The 15,879-nt window shown below is 44.5% G+C and overlaps 1 protein-coding gene across 2 annotated transcripts in view; it reads left to right on the top strand.

The window, feature by feature from the left end:
* Positions 1–15,879, top strand: part of SERPINI1 (serpin family I member 1) — a 55,355-nt gene that overhangs the window by 5,676 nt on the left and 33,800 nt on the right. Inside the window, exon 1 of one of the 2 annotated variants that reach the window (XM_056565105.1) lies at positions 12,671–12,800. The exons of the other annotated variant lie outside the window; for it this stretch is intronic. The gene's annotated coding sequence lies outside the window, so the exon portion shown is untranslated. Of the gene's footprint in view, positions 1–12,670; positions 12,801–15,879 lie in introns of those variants that run through there. 2 annotated transcript variants of the gene reach the window in all.

The raw sequence follows: 15,879 nt of genomic DNA on the forward strand, positions 1-15,879 counted from the left end.
TATTGTTCATTGAATAAACCAAAAAAAAAGATTTTTTTTTTTTTGTTCTGAGCATGCTCAGAAGTAAGAACGGATCAAAAAAACTGATTGAAAAAACGGATGCAAATGAATGTGAAAGGTTTGTAAAAAATAAAAAATGTATAAATAAATTTTTTGGGGGGATTATTGTACAACCGTTTGTAATCCATTTACAAGCAGCAACAACGGAACCTAAACGGAGGGGGGGGGAACGGGGACACATGGCCGTGTGAATGCACCCTAAATTCTTCCTGTAAAGGGGGGGGGGAACTAGACTTGTGCACTAGAAAAATTTTCGTTTAATTTCGTTTCGTTTTTTCGTTTTGGAAAAAAATTTCGGTTCGGCAATATTTTCGGTTTAGATTTTTCGGATACATTCGGTATTCGGGTACATTCGGTAAATCTTTTTAGTCTTTTTTTGGACTTTAGCGATCCTAATAAATAATGGAGATACCTTTTTTATTAAAATTTCGCAGGGTATCATAAAAAAATCATAATAAAAAAGATACAGTGGTGATGAAAAAAATTGTATCTAACGAAATGTATCTTTTTTATTATGAAATGTTTATTCATTTTTAAACAGGGATCAATTTATGTGAGCGGGTAAAGCACTAAAAATGTAGCCGACAATAATGAAAATGTAGTGTGTGCGTGTTTTTCACTTTTTTTAAAAACATTTTTTAGGTAGTACTACTACTCCCAGCATGGAACACACTCTTCCATGATGGGAGTAGTAGTTACCTGTACTAATTGACAGATCGCAGGGGTCCCTTGCGATCATCTTGTATAATGTATAGATGCGGCGGCCGCTCTTCTATGGTCCCCTGCACTCACGTATATGTACACATATTCATATTTCCCGCAGAGCTGTGATTGGCCAGATGGTTCCAGCCAATCACAGCTCTCTGTGAGAAATAGGAATATGTGTATATATATGGCCTTGCAGGGGACCATAGGAGAGCGGCCGCCGCATTCATACATTATACAGGAGGATCGCAGCGGGTGTTAGGAGTGATACCTGCAGTGATCTTCCCTTTACTACAAGTACTACCACTCCCAACATGGAGTACACTCTGCTCCATGCTGGGAACTGTAGTACCTGTATTAATAGACAGATCGCAGCGGTTACACTCGCTGCCATATGTCTATTAATGCAGGTACTACAGCTCCCAGCATGGAGCAGAGTGTGCTCCATGTTGGGAGTATTAGTACCTGCAGTAAGGGACAGATCCCAGGGATGTCACTCCTCCTGACACCCGCTGCGATCCTCCTTATGTGAATATCGGGATCAGCTGTTCTCAGGGCTACAGAGCCAGGAGAACAGCTGACGCTGAGCCGTAGGTATACATCGTATATCTACTGCCCAGCAAGAACTTACAGTGAGCCTGCAATGTGTATACAGTATACACATTGCTGGCTCACTTAACCCCTTGCTGAGCTGTGCGCTATGCGCAAGCCCAGCAAGGGAAGAGTTAACTTACACTGCTGGACAGTGTAGGTTAACCCTTTGTGCGGTATACACTTTATACAGCTATCTATAGATAGCTGTATACAGTGTATACAGAAGACGAAGTCCAGCTTACTTCCCTCGAGTCCCGGGCCGGGTTCGTGTAGCTCCGCCCCCTAGTGGTGACGTCATTAGGGGGCGGAGCTACAGAAGGGAACAAGGCTAGTTTATCTGAAGCTCTGTTCACATTGTACGTTTTGTATAATGTGAACAGACCCTTCTGGCAGTGTCTACCCAGACAGGGAGACTCCAGCTGTTGCTAAACTACAACTCCCAGCATGCCCAGACAGCCAAAGGCTGTCTGGGCATGCTGGGAGTTATAGTTTTGCACCAATTGGTGGCTCCCTGTTTGGGTAGACATTGCATCATGGGTGCTCTCCCCAGCGGACAGCGCCAAAAATGTCATAACCAATTTTTTGTGTTTTTTTTTCTTCTCGTTTCAGATCCGTGTATGCAGAGGATTACTGCGGATTCGATGGATTACGGCGGATTATTTATTTTTTCCTTTAATAAAATGGTTAACGAGGGCTGTGGGGGAGTGTTTTTTTAAATAAAATAATTTTTCCAATGTGTTGTGTTTTTTTTTTAATTGAATTTTCAAGGTTAGTAGTGGAAGCTGTCTTATTGACGGAATCCATTACTAGGCCAGGGCTTAGTGCTAGCCCCAAAAACAGCTAGCGCTAACCCCCAATTATTACCCCGGTACCCACCGCCACAGGGGTGCCGGGAAGAGCCGGTACCAACAGGCCCGGAGCGTCAAAAATGGCGCTCCTGGACCTAGGCGGTAACAGGCTGGCGTTATTTAGGCTGGGGAGGGCCAGTAACAATGGTCCTCGCCCACCCTGGTAACGTCAGGCTGTTGCTGTTTGGTTGGTATTGTGCTGAGAATGAAAATACGGGGAACCCTATGCGTTTTTTTTTTTTAATTTAAATAAAAAAATTTAAAAAAAAACGCACAGGGTTCCCTGTATTTTCATTCTCAGCCAGATACCAACCAAACAGCAACAGCCTGACGTTACCAGGGTGGGTGAGGACCATTGTTACTGGCCCTCCCCAGCCTAAATAACGCCAGCCTGTTACCGCCTAGGCCCAGGAGCGCCATTTTGACGCTCCGGGCCTGTTGGTACCGGCTCTTCCCGGCACCCCTGTGGCGGTGGGTACCGGGGTAATAATTGGGGGTTAGCGCTAGCTGTTTTTGGGGCTAGCACTAAGCCCTGGCCTAGTAATGGATTCCGTCAATAAGACAGCGTCCACTACTAACCTTGAAAATTCAATAAAAAAAAAAAAAACACAACACATTGGAAAAATTATTTTATTTAAAAAAACACTCCCCCACAGCCCTCGTTAACCATTTTATTAAAGGAAAAAATAAATAATCCGCCGTAATCCATCGAATCCGCAGTAATCCTCTGCATACACGGATCTGAAACGAGAAGAAAAAAACACAAAAAATTGGTTATGACATTTTTGGCGCTGTCCGCTGGGGAGAGCACCCATGATGCAATGTCTACCCAAACAGGGAGCCACCAATTGGTGCAAAACTATAACTCCCAGCATGCCCAGACAGCCTTTGGCTGTCTGGGCATGCTGGGAGTTGTAGTTTAGCAACAGCTGGAGTCTCCCTGTCTGGGTAGACACTGCCAGAAGGGTCTGTTCACATTATACATAACGTACAATGTGAACAGAGCTTCAGATTAATTAGCCTTGTTCCCTTCTGTAGCTCCGCCCCCTAATGACGTCATCACTAGGGGGCGGAGCTACACGAACCCCGCCCGGGACTCGAGGGAAGTAAGCTGGACTTCGTCTTCTGTATACACTGTATACAGCTATCTATAGATAGCTGTATATAGTGTATACCGCCCAAAGGGTTAACCTACACTGTCCAGCAGTGTAAGTTAACTCTTTCCTTGCTGGGCTTGCGCATAGCGCACAGCTCAGCAAGGGGTTAAGTGAGCCAGCAATGTGTATACTGTATACACATTGCAAGCTCACTGTAAGTTCTTGCTGGGCAGTAGATATACGATGTATACCTACGGCTCAGCGTCAGCTGTTCTCCTGGCTCTGTAGCCCTGAGAACAGCTGATCCCGACATTCACATAAGGACGATCGCAGCGGGTGTCAGGAGGAGTGACATCCGCTGGGATCTGTCCCTTACTGTAGGTACTAATACTCCCAACATGGAGCACACTCTGCTCCATGCTGGGAGCTGTAGTACCTGCATTAATAGACATATGGCAGCGAGTGTAACCGCTGCGATCTGTCTATTAATACAGGTACTACAGTTCCCAGCATGGAGCAGAGTGTGCTCCATGTTGGGAGTATTAGTACTTGTAGTAAAGGAAAGATCACTGCAGGCATCACTCCTGACACCCGCTGTGATCCTCCAGTATAATGTATGAAAGCGGCGGCTGCTCTCCTATGGTCCCCTGCAAGGCCGTATATATACACATATTCCTATTTCTCACAGAGAGCTGTGATTGGCTGGAACCATCTGGCCAATCACAGCTCTGCGGGAAATATGAATATGTGTACATATACGTGAGTGCAGGGGACCATAGAAGAGCAGCCGGCGCATCTATACATTATACAAGAGGATCGCAAGGGACCCCTGCAATCTGTCAATTAGTACAGGTAACTACTACTCCCATCATGGAAGAGTGTGTTCCATGCTGGGAGTAGTAGTACTACCTAAAAAATGTTTTAAAAAAAAAAGTGAAAAACACGCACACACTACATTTTCTGTATCTACATTTTCTATATTGTCGGCTACATTTTTAGTGCTTTACCCGCTCACATAAATTGATCCCTGTTTAAAAATGAATAAACATTTCATAATAAAAATGATACATTTAATTAGATACAATTTTTTCCATCACCACTGTATCTTTTTTATTATGATTTTTTTATGATACCCTACGAAATTTTTATAAAAAAGGTATCTCCATAATTTTTTAGGATCGCTAAAGTCCAAAAAAAGAATAAAAAGATTTACCGAATGTACCCGAATACCGAATGTATCCGAAAAATCAAACTATCTATATCCTTTTTATTATATTTGTTATCAGAATGAATTCTTCACGTTCGTTTACAGATAACGAATGCATTCGTTATTTACAGCATTATGGTCGGGAAATAACGAATGTATTCGTTACTTTGCTATTCGTATTATCGTGGCTATTCGGGAATGTTCAAAATATGTTTTCGTGCATTCGGATCGGTCCGAATGCACGAAAACGGTAAAATTCGTTAATTTAGACATTCGTGCCGAACCGAATTGCACATGTCTAGGGGGAACCATAAGTCACGTAGGAGAAGTGAATCAGTATAAAGCCCTACCATGTATTTTCATTGTTTTGTTTTTGTTTTGCTGTTACTATTTGCTTCTTTGTTTTATTACTATTTGCCTATTTGTTCCTTCCTTTAAACAGTATAAATAACAGAACGATCTAAATAAATTCCCCACGTAGTAGCAGAACATAAATCTAATAGAAAACAACTCGTGTTCTGATTAAATCCAGTTTCCCTACAAATCCTCCCGGACGGGCGGCCCTGCCATCTCCGTCACCGTACACCATCTCCTATAATTGCCCTGTCACTTTTTTTTTTGCATTGCTTGAGGCTTTAGAATAATAAATGATAACCTGGCATGTAACCAGGAATTAATGTTGCAGTAATGGAAGAATTTTGCATTTCTGATGTTTTCCTTACTTGTAGCGTTGTTCTGTCATAGCTAATGAGAGTAATGCTTCTCAGGATTTGCAGGGTAATACTGCGTTTTCGGAAAGCGAGGGCTGCGGACGTTCCGACAAGTGACAACTTTTCCTGTTGTCACATTTCTTCTGTAGTTGTTGCTCCCTATCTAGGCCATGCTGACAGCCTTACACTTTCTTTAGTTACTTATAGTAGAGCACACAAGTGGTTGGGTATCGCAGCAAAAGAGTTGTAGATATACTACTAGACCAGGGTGCCTCCAGCTGTTGCAACAGCTGGAGGCGCCCTGGTTGAGAAGCACTGTGCTAGAAAAATACTTTTTACCCTGACAGACTAGGATTTTTAGTAACTAAATTGACCCTCCAGAAAATATCTTATCCCCTATCCAATCGTGGGTGGTCCTGCCGCTAGGGACCCTAGTGATCTCTGCTACGGCACCCCAGTCATCTGGTGCACGGAGAGAACTCCACTCCGTGCCGGATGACTGGTGACCACAGCCACTACGCCCCCTCCATTCATATGTATGGAGACGTCACGCCCCCTATCATAGACCTGAATGGAGGGGGTGTGGCTCCAAGCTTCCGTGTTCCGGACGCCGCCACCGGCCCGGAGATCATGGGGGTTCCCAGCGGAGGGACCCCCATGATCAGACATCTTATCTCCTATCCTTTTGGATAGGGGATAAGATGTTGTCCGGCAGACTACCCTCTTAAGGTAAGTTCACACGTTGTAAAATTTATTAGGTGTGTTCCAGGCTTCCCCAGACTCCCCATGGAGATGCTAACAGGGGCCGTTACCATAAGGGCCCATGCACGCTTAGGAAATTCAGCAAGGAATTTCCTCAGCAGATTTGCGCCACCTGGGATCTGCACTTATTTTGAGCTGAAATAGACGTTAAAGAGTACCTGTCACCAAATAAACTACTCTAAACATACTCTGGCTCCATGACAGCACCCTGAGATTGCCTCTGCCTAATTGGGACAGGATAAACACTAAGAGTTTAAAACCCCACCCCTTCCTCTCCTTTCCCAGTGTTTTTCCTGCCCCGATTCATGAAGGAACTCTGAGAGTGCTGGAGATCCTTTTTTCCTGTTGGGGGAGTATATATATTTTTTTCTCTATTCCCTAAATTTTATTATTGTTTTCTACTTACCAGGTTAATACCTGGGTTTTCACATGACCGTTGGTGGAATAAGCTGGAGTGCTCGTTTTTTTATTTTTTCCTTTCTTCCCTCGCAGCGCCCAGGTGGGTCAATGCAGGGGGATGCGACTGCGGCCGGATCTCATGGTCCTGCCTTCCGGTCTCGGGCACGCTAGTCTTCGGGCTGCGGCATTGCTAGGCCAGAGGACTCTATGGTACAGCGTCACTTCCGGTGACGTTGGAGTCCACCGGGGGTCCCTTCCGGCCTCTTGTATGGCCTATGACGTCGCAGCAGGCCGGACTAGAGGCAGAGATTTCAAATTCCTGGTATAAAGAAGACTGGAGGATGGCAGTGGGTGCTGACTCTGGTGGAGTAAGCTCTGTATTGGGACTCCGCTGCCACTACTGTTACCGCTGCCTTTACCGCTCCTGTTGCTGCTGTCTCTACTGTTACCGCTGCCTATACCTCACCACAAGTACTACTGTGCTTCTTGCTGCTTCTCCCTTGCTATGGTTATTTACCATGTTGATCTCAAGCCTGTGACTGTTTCCTTTAAGGTGCCATCGGTCACAGCCTGACATCTTTGCTGCTTCAGTTGCTGTTTCTACTGTATCTACACCGGTCAAGACCCCTGAGGTTGATCCCATGCAGTTCCAAGGAATCGTGAGTAATTAGGGCCTATAGGGTTTTTGTACCTTGGCCTATCTTCAGAACTACTGTTTGACAGGCCATTGGTCTTACAGCAAAGGATGTTGAGAAAGATGCTTCTTGCTTAGCCCCAACCAGTCCAACACTGGTGCAGGTAAACAATGACTCCATTCCGGTAGGGGCGAGACTGTCATAATTCGCCCACATTTGAGAATTAATGATTCCCAATCCTTGGATAGTCAACATAATTCAGGAGGGTAACCAGATATAATTTTCCTTTCCCACTCCCCCAATATTTGTGGTAACCAACCAATCCCCAGGTCCCCTAGCCTTAATCCTCCAGGGAGTCCAGGATCTATTAGGTTTAGGGGCAGTCATAGAAGTCCCAAAAGACCAGAGGGGCTCAGGTCACTATTCCCGTCTTTTTCTAGTCAAGAAACCAAAATTCGAAATTCAGTACTTTCTTCAATCTGAAACCCTTGAACAAACTAGTAACCATCAGAAAGTTCAAGATGGAAACAGTAAGGTCAGCCATTCACCTAATAAAAAGCAGGGCAGTCATGGCTACATTACACCTCAGGGACGCTTACTACCACCTACGTATTCACAAAGACTCCCAATCTCTTCTAAGATTCGCTGTCCAGTGGGACGGCAGAGTCCGCCACGTTTCAATTAGTTTGTCTGCCCTTTGGGCTCTCCTCGGCCCTTTCACAAAAGTTATGGTGGAGGTGGTTGCTGTTCTCAGGAAGGAGAAAATTCTTGTAATTCCATATTTAGAGGACATATTGATTGTGGCGGAGTCTATTCCTTATCATAAGGAACATATAAAAACTGCTCAGGTTCTTCAGGATCTCGGTTGGATCCTAAACCTAGAGAAATCAGACTTACTACCAAGTTGCAGGAAGATCTTTTTAGGGATCCTCTTGGATTCAGTAGCCCAAAAGTCCTTCCTTCCCAGGGAAAAGATCCAAAAGCTACAGGATCAAGTTCGTCAACTTGTTGCTCTCAGGAGTTGTACCCTAAGATTTGCCATGTCGGTGCTAGGACTGTTAGCATCTTCCATCCCGGCTGTGACTTGGGCTCAGTTCCACTCTAGACCCCTCCAGAAGTGGTTTCTAGCTGTATCGGACAAAAAAAAAAACAGACTAGAAATTTCTTAAAGAACCAGCTAACATGGTAGTTTTCTCTCCAAAATCTTGTGAAGGGTGTACATTGGCATCAAACAGACCCCAGAGTCATTACTACGGATGCCAGTGCACTGGGCTGGGGTGCCCACTCAGAATATCTTTCTGTTCAGGGAAGATGGAGTCCTTCTCTGGCAAACAGATTGGGAAACCTGAAGGAGTTATTAGCCATCTGGATGGCTCTGCAGGACATGGAACTTTATTGCAAAAACAAACCTGTTCTCATCTACTCAGACAACATGACTGCAGTAGCGTTCATTTGTCATCAAGGGGCCCTCGCCACTCAGCCCTTCAGTCAGTTTCAGGTCAAATATTCTGTTGGGCAGAATGTGCTTTACATCTCAGGGGGATATGGAACTTCAGAGCAGATTTTCTAAGCCGGCGCTTCATAGATCCGGGAGAATGGACTCTAGAAGACTGAGAATTTTCGTCAATAATCAGATTCCTCTCTCTGAATCCCAGAGACTCCCCATTGTCAGTGGAAGCTTTAGTTCAAGACTGGTCTTTCAGCCTGGGCCTCCCCCCCCCCCCCCTCCATATCCACAATCCCCAAAGTACTGCACAAGCTGATGATCCACTCTTGTACATTAATCCTGATCACCCCCTTTTGGCCCAAAAGGAGTTGGTTTCCTCTTCTAAAATCTATGAGTCTGGAAGATCCAATACTGTTCCCTCCTCGTCCAGATCTTCTTAACCAGTGTCCGATCCAGCACAGTCAGGCTCATATCCTCAATCTAGCGGCCTGGAAACTGAGAAGCACCTGCTAGAGAGGAAGGGTTTTTTTCTGAAAAAGTAATTAACACCCTGTCAGTCGCAAACCTTCCACCTGTAAGATCTATTCTAAGGTTTGGAATAAATACGTTTCTTGGTGTGGGTGTTCTTTTTCACTTGACTCTCCTAACATTCCTGATATACTTAATTTTCTACAGTTCTCTCCGAGTACTTTAGTTTCAGGTTTCAGCCCTCAGTGCTCTTTTAAAAATTAAATTAGGAGATGACTGTTGGGTTTCTAGGTTTACTAACCTCTATCCTCCTTGGAACCTTAATGCAGTCCTTCCAACCTTTACTGAGCCTCCCTTTGAGCCATTGGAGTCCATCTCTATTAAACCCCTTACCTTTTTAAAAACTGTATTTTAGGTAGCAAGAACATCTGCACGTAGAGTCAGTGAGATTCGGGCCCTCTACCTTTTACAGCCTTTCTTTACAGTCAGGGATGATATTATCCTCAAACTAGACCCACATTTTTTGCCTAAAGTTTCTTCTTCTTTTTCATAGGTCACATGATATATTATTCCTTCCTTTTGCTCAGCTCCTAAAAATGATCAGGAAAGATCGTTTAATTGTTTAGATGTAAGAAGAGCCGTTTTACAGTATGTTGAATCCTCTTGTTCCTGGAGGAAAGACAAAAACCTTTTTCTCCAATTTGCAGGTCCCAACAAGGGGGAAAAAAGGCTTCCAAAAGTTCTATTGCAAGACTGATCCGCATGGCCATCTCAGAAGCTTATTTAACAATAGGAAAAGATCCCCCTCTTGAATGAAAGGCTCATTCTACCCGTGCAGTTTCTTCCTCATGGGCAGAAAGAGCATCTGCTTCTGTGGAGCAGATTTGTCCTGCAGCCACATGGAAAAATTTAAATACATTTTCCAAACATTATAGATTAGATGTTCTTACTAATCAGCACATGGCTTTTGGGCGCAAGGTCTTAAGTGCTATGGTCCCTCCCTAAAATACTATTCTTTGGGATTTATCACAGGGTGCTGTCATGGAGACGACAGGGGAAATGGTGAATTATACTCTGATAATTGTATTTCCTGGAAGTCTCCATGACAACACCCATAATACTCGCCCTTTTTGGTTTATTTTCTTTCTGGTTTGGTCCTTTCGGTGATCTTTTTCCTTTCTACTCTGTGTTCTTTGTAATACACTGGGAATGGAGAGGAATGGGTGGGGTTTTAAACTCAGGGTGCTGTCATGGAGACATCCAAGAAATACAATTATCGGTGAGTATAATTTACCATTGTTTTGGCGCTTTAAAAAGCTCTGTATCATACATTCATTATTGCTCAGAGTGTAAGCTGCCGGCAGGAGGAAGTGGGCGCTTCCCAGCAGGCACAATGTCACTGAAGCCTGCTGGGGGACCTCTTCCACCCTCTCATCGCTGCTGTCTCCTTGTTTGTAAAACTAATACTGTGAAGAATAGAAGCCCTTTCTGTGCAGCCATCAGTCAGGAAGGCTCAGCGCAGCATTTTTCTTCGGGCTCCAGTGCTGCACTGAGTCTCAGCTGGCTCTCAGTGAGCGAGAGCTGTGCCTCGCTTATTTCCTGAGTTCGGACTCCTGCCATGCCAGGAGGAGATCGAACTCACTGTGTATATTGCGGCACGGATCAGAGTTTAAACATATTTCTGTGAATAATTTTAAAATAAAGTGAATGGGAAATTACATGAAGAACACTTTATTAAAGGTTTTACTTGGTAACAGGTACTCTTTAAAAATCAAAGTCTCATCAACTATTAGGCATTTGCCATGCGTATTCTGCCATGAGACTAAACATGTTCATTCTTTAGGCCCAGTCTGGATCCACGTGGAAATTCTCACTGCGGAACTTCTGAGGTGTGAATAGAGCAGCAGAATCAAGAAAATAATGGGAGAATGCTGCATGGAATTATGCTTAGGATTAGAATTAGAAAGTGTGCCATATATCTGCAATATCAGTTTTATTGATTAGGCCCATTTGATGCAGTGGGGGTGTTCCTTTATTCTTCAATGCATCAATATGGCTGCCCGCCGGCTCCTCTAACCCTCCTCATTTGCATATCAATAAATCTGATATTACGGATATTACTGTGCATGGCAGTGCCATACTGAAGGGGCTATAATACTTGTGGTACTAGCCCCTATTAGACTCTATCAGCAGGTTAGAACTGATAGAACCCCCTAACCTGCTGCCAGTTTTCCTTACTTAGTAGCTAAGTATCATTTGTATCTACTGAGTTACGTAGAATTTGAGTGAACAGTCACTTTATAATGCATTTTATGTGATTTGTATTATTCATCTGCTGTACATGGGCTGGGATTTTTATGTGCACCATTTCTATGGCTAGTTAAAAAGAAAATTTCTACAAAATCCTATGTGAATTATTAACCTGTGATCCTCATGTCTAACGCCAATATTAATCACCAAATTTCAGACAGATAAACAAATGCGTGTGCCAGAATCTTACTGCCATTTGTGCAAAAACTATGACACACCCAAAAGTGCATGTGGCTTATAGTTGCCAATAATTGTGCAACTCAGGGCCTCGCTCCCAGCTACAGTTCTAACTGTGATTTCTCTGCACAGCATAACCGTTCAGAGTTAAAGGAGAACTCCAGAATATAAAAATTGTCCTCCATACTGCCGGCAGTAAAAAAATTAAAAATAAAGATATACATACCTTCCTTCACTCCTCCGGTAACTGCCACTCAGCCTATTGCTGGCCGAGCCGGGACTTCGCTGCGGCTGGTGATTGGCTGAGCGCAGTATGACTCGCCGACCACCGGCAACCAGGACGAGGATCGCGGCGGAGACCGGAGCCGGTTACCGGAGTCCCCGGGGAGCGAAAGAAGGTATGTACATCTTTATTTTTTTACTGCTGGCAGTATGGGGGCGAATTTTTATATTCTGGAGTTCTCCTTTAATAATACATCATTGTACAGAGCGATCCGGTCAGTGTTTCATGCTGCTTTTGGTTTGGGCAGCAAGAAGCCTGCAATAGGTTAGCTTTATAGGGGTCAACCTGGGTTTAAAAAAAAAGAGAATACTTGGCAGACCCCCACTTTCCTAAATTGGCACACAGAAACTGCCCACTCTTCCAATCATTGTCCTACTGCCAGACAGGTTTCCGAAAATGGGCAGAGAGTATATGGCTGATCTCCTAGGACAAGTTTTATATACCGTAGTATAAGCCGAGTTTTTAGTTCTGGGCTGTCCATCTTCACCGGGAGGCCCTCTTCTCCGCTCCGGGCCAGCCCTGAACTAGTGACGCTGCATTGACTACACCGTGCACGGACGTTCATGCGCAGGGACGTCACGGACGTCTGGGGTGAAATTAGGGGCCTCGGCTTATATTCGGAATGGCTAATACTCGATAATATAGAATTATTTTGTAGTCTTAATGCCGGATAACATTAACTAGCCTTGCGGCCCTTCATTCAGACATTGATAAGCCCTTACTTTGGAAACTGCAACGGTGGGCATATTGAGTGTCCACTAGCTTTTTTTAGTCTTGGGTGACACATCTGCTTAGTTATTTTGTGTTTATAGGTGCTTGTGAAGCATTTACCCCGGTGCAAAGGCATTGGTAGCTGAGCCCCCGCTATATCTAGCAGCTGCCAACTGCTTTCTGCACCTGACTTGTTGTCAGGGAAGCCAGAGACCCTCTGAAGGTCTACATGGCTGACATGATAGGCCTTATACAACCTGCCATAACAAGGTTGTAATTGTACATTTACAGTTTGACAGTTCACTATAATACATATGTATTGCAGTTCCTGTGTAACGCTATGGTGTAGCCCAGCGCCTGCCGTGCCGTGGAGGAGTTGTGAAGAGGGTGAGCTGAATACTGCTTCTTATCTTATGTGTATTGCAGTGCACTGTACTGATAGCACTTACTATGTTTTCATACAAATGTAGGAGATTCTGCCCGTGGAACTGGGGACTGCGGGAACAGTTGTGGTGGGGGATCAGGAAGGGAAGTTATTTTCTATTTAATTTTTATCCCAGTTGGAGCCCATATGGCACAATTTATTTGTATCAAACAAAGAATAACAAATTAAAGAATAACAAAGCCTAGGAACCTAGCTGAGAGCTCTTGTGGGAGCTGTATGTCCCAAAGGTTGTTGCAAAGCTTTATCACAGCTATAATATAGAAATGTAACGGTGATAAGAGAAAACCTTTTTAGAGGCAGCACAACTATTAAAGTTGTCCTTTTCCTTTTGTTTTCTGTATAGATCTTGTAAGGGTAATGTACACGGTGGGTGCCCCCTCAGTAAATAATGCTATACATTAGACCTGGCGGTTCAGTAATCTTTGTTCTGGATGATTACTTCTGGCAGGAGACTGTTAGCTTTTCCGAGGGTAAACATAGCACAATTCTATAGACAAATAAAGGACAATGAAGTAGTAATCTGCCGGGCACTAATGCTGGCACACACAAGATTATTTTCTAAAGATGTTTGCTAAAATACACACAACTCTGAAACCGCACCATCTGCCGTGTCAGGCTGAGGGCAAGTCAAATCCAATAACTACAGTTGTGCTGGACACAAAGGTTCCTAACGTTTTAAGATGCTTTCTAGGTGCCGAATGCACTGGCTATTGTGTGTACCTGTCCCTTATGGTAGCGTCAAAGGGAATGTACTGTATTTTTCGCCGTATAAGACGCACTTTTTCTTCCCCAAAACTGGGGGGGGGGGGTAAAGTTGGTGCGTCTTATACGGCGAATACACACCTATCGCGGCGGTCCCTGTGGCCATCAATGGCCGGAACCCGCGGCTAATACAGGACATCACCGATAGCGGTGATACCATGTATTAACCCTTCAGACGCGGCGATCAAAGCTGACCGCTGCGTCTGAAGCGAAAGTGACACTAACCCGGCTGCTCAGTCGGGCCGTTCGGTACCGCCGCAGTGAAATCGTGGCGTACCGAACAGCTTACAGGACACCGGGAGGGACCTTACCTTCTTCCTCGGTGTCTGCTCCGTGCCGAGATCCCCTGCATGGCTGGTGCTCTCCTTTTAACGTCATCACGTCATCGCATACGCCGTCCCTTCATCCAATAGGAGCGGCGTGCGTAGCGACGTGATGACGGCGACGAAGAGCATGGATCCTGTGTAAGAAGACATCCGGAGCGTCGGGGACACCACGGGGACGTGGCGACAGCGATGGAGCGACATCCAGGGCAGCGGTGACTGGTCCAGAGCACCGGGGACACGTGAGTATTACCTCCTATACCAGTGGTCTTCAACCTGCGGACCTCCAGATGTTGCAAAACTACAACTCCCAGCATTCCTGGACAGCCGTTGGCTGTGCCCTATTGGGAGATGTTCCCTACTGGGGAAAAAAGGGCTTAAACATCTGTCATGAGGGAATACTGTTCTGTACTTACTCCAGAGTGTAATTACCTACAAAACACAATAAAAAGCAAAATATAAATAAATCATCTTGCACTGTAATAAGGCTTTAAAAATAGCTGAACAATATTATTAATTAGGAAAAGTAATGCCAAATCTTTTCCCCACAATGCCAAATCATACCCCCCCCCCCCCCCATTCCCTTATCCCCCTGTTCTTACCTGGCCAGCAGGCAGTGGTGAGTGACGCTCCTCTGCGCTTCACTCAAACTGAGTGAAGCACAGAGGAGCGTCACTCATCACTGCCTGCTGGCCAGGTAAGAACAGGGGGATAAGGGAATGGAGGAATTATTTGGCAGGGGGGGGAATAATTTGGCATGGGAGAGATGGGAGTGTTTTGTCCCTTATTGGGTCTGTCCACGACCGCTATTGGGAATGTCCCCTATTCAGAGGGTGCAAATTTATTAAGTCCTATGGGACTGTGCCGGGGAATTAAAAACTGTCTGCTATTGGGAGGTGTACTTACCTTTTTATACCTCTTATATTGGAGATACTTGGGTTTTCTTAAGGGCAGTGCTCAGAAAGCAGAACTATGTATAATAATCCCTGTTTACTGACTGGTTGGCAGCACTTAAACCTCTCCAGCTACACAGCGGCGTCTATAAAGCATAAGCATATAGGTCAGCATTTCCCAACTAGGGTACCTCCAGCTGTGGCCAAACTACAACTCCCAGCATGCCAGGACAGCCGAAGGCTGTCTGGGCATGCTGGGAGTTGTAGTTTGGCCACAGCTGGAGGCACCCCAGTTGAGAAACACTGATATATGCTGATAAAAACAATTCCCACTGTATCATCCAGTCGTCCCAGATTCTAAGAACAGGCAATACACTGAAAAATGTGATCTCCAGCATCAGTTGTTGTATTCAGATGTTTAGGGTATTGATGCTCAAAGTCCAAAATAGGTTCTCTGACTATTTGGGCATGAAATTTTATTTTTATGATGTCGATTGTCAGGAATGTTTTATTGGAGTACAGTAACTGCTGTAGAAATTAGAAGTCAATATTATAAGAAAGTGAGTAGTATATACTTACCGAATAATGTGTCCCTCCTTGTTTTTACCCTTTATGTGTGTTATCTGGTTGACTTGCAAGAAGTTGGTGAATTACCGATATAGTACATTACAGTGTTTGTGCTGTAGTGCAGGACTGGAAACCCTGGTTACCATGGCAACAATTTTGTGTTGGTGAAATTCTTGTCAGCCGTTTAAAAAAAAAAAAAAAAAAAAAAAGTTTTACTTACCTCTACCTCTGTCCCCAGGCTGATCCTCTTTTCTGACTGTAGTCAGCACTCCGGTCAATCAGCGGCCTTTGTGGTTACACTCCGCACTCACCACTGAGGCTACTGATTGGCCAAAGAGAGATCAGAGGACACCACATAACCTCCTGTTGCGTCACATTGGGTGATGTAACATTACATGACGTGTTATCCTGGTTCCTTTTATTTATTTATTTTTTATACTGGCACCTAGATTCATAACAAATACCGTATTTTTCGC

This window comes from Hyla sarda, chromosome 3 (genome assembly GCF_029499605.1).
Source record: "Hyla sarda isolate aHylSar1 chromosome 3, aHylSar1.hap1, whole genome shotgun sequence".
Taxonomy (NCBI): Eukaryota; Metazoa; Chordata; class Amphibia; order Anura; family Hylidae; genus Hyla; species Hyla sarda.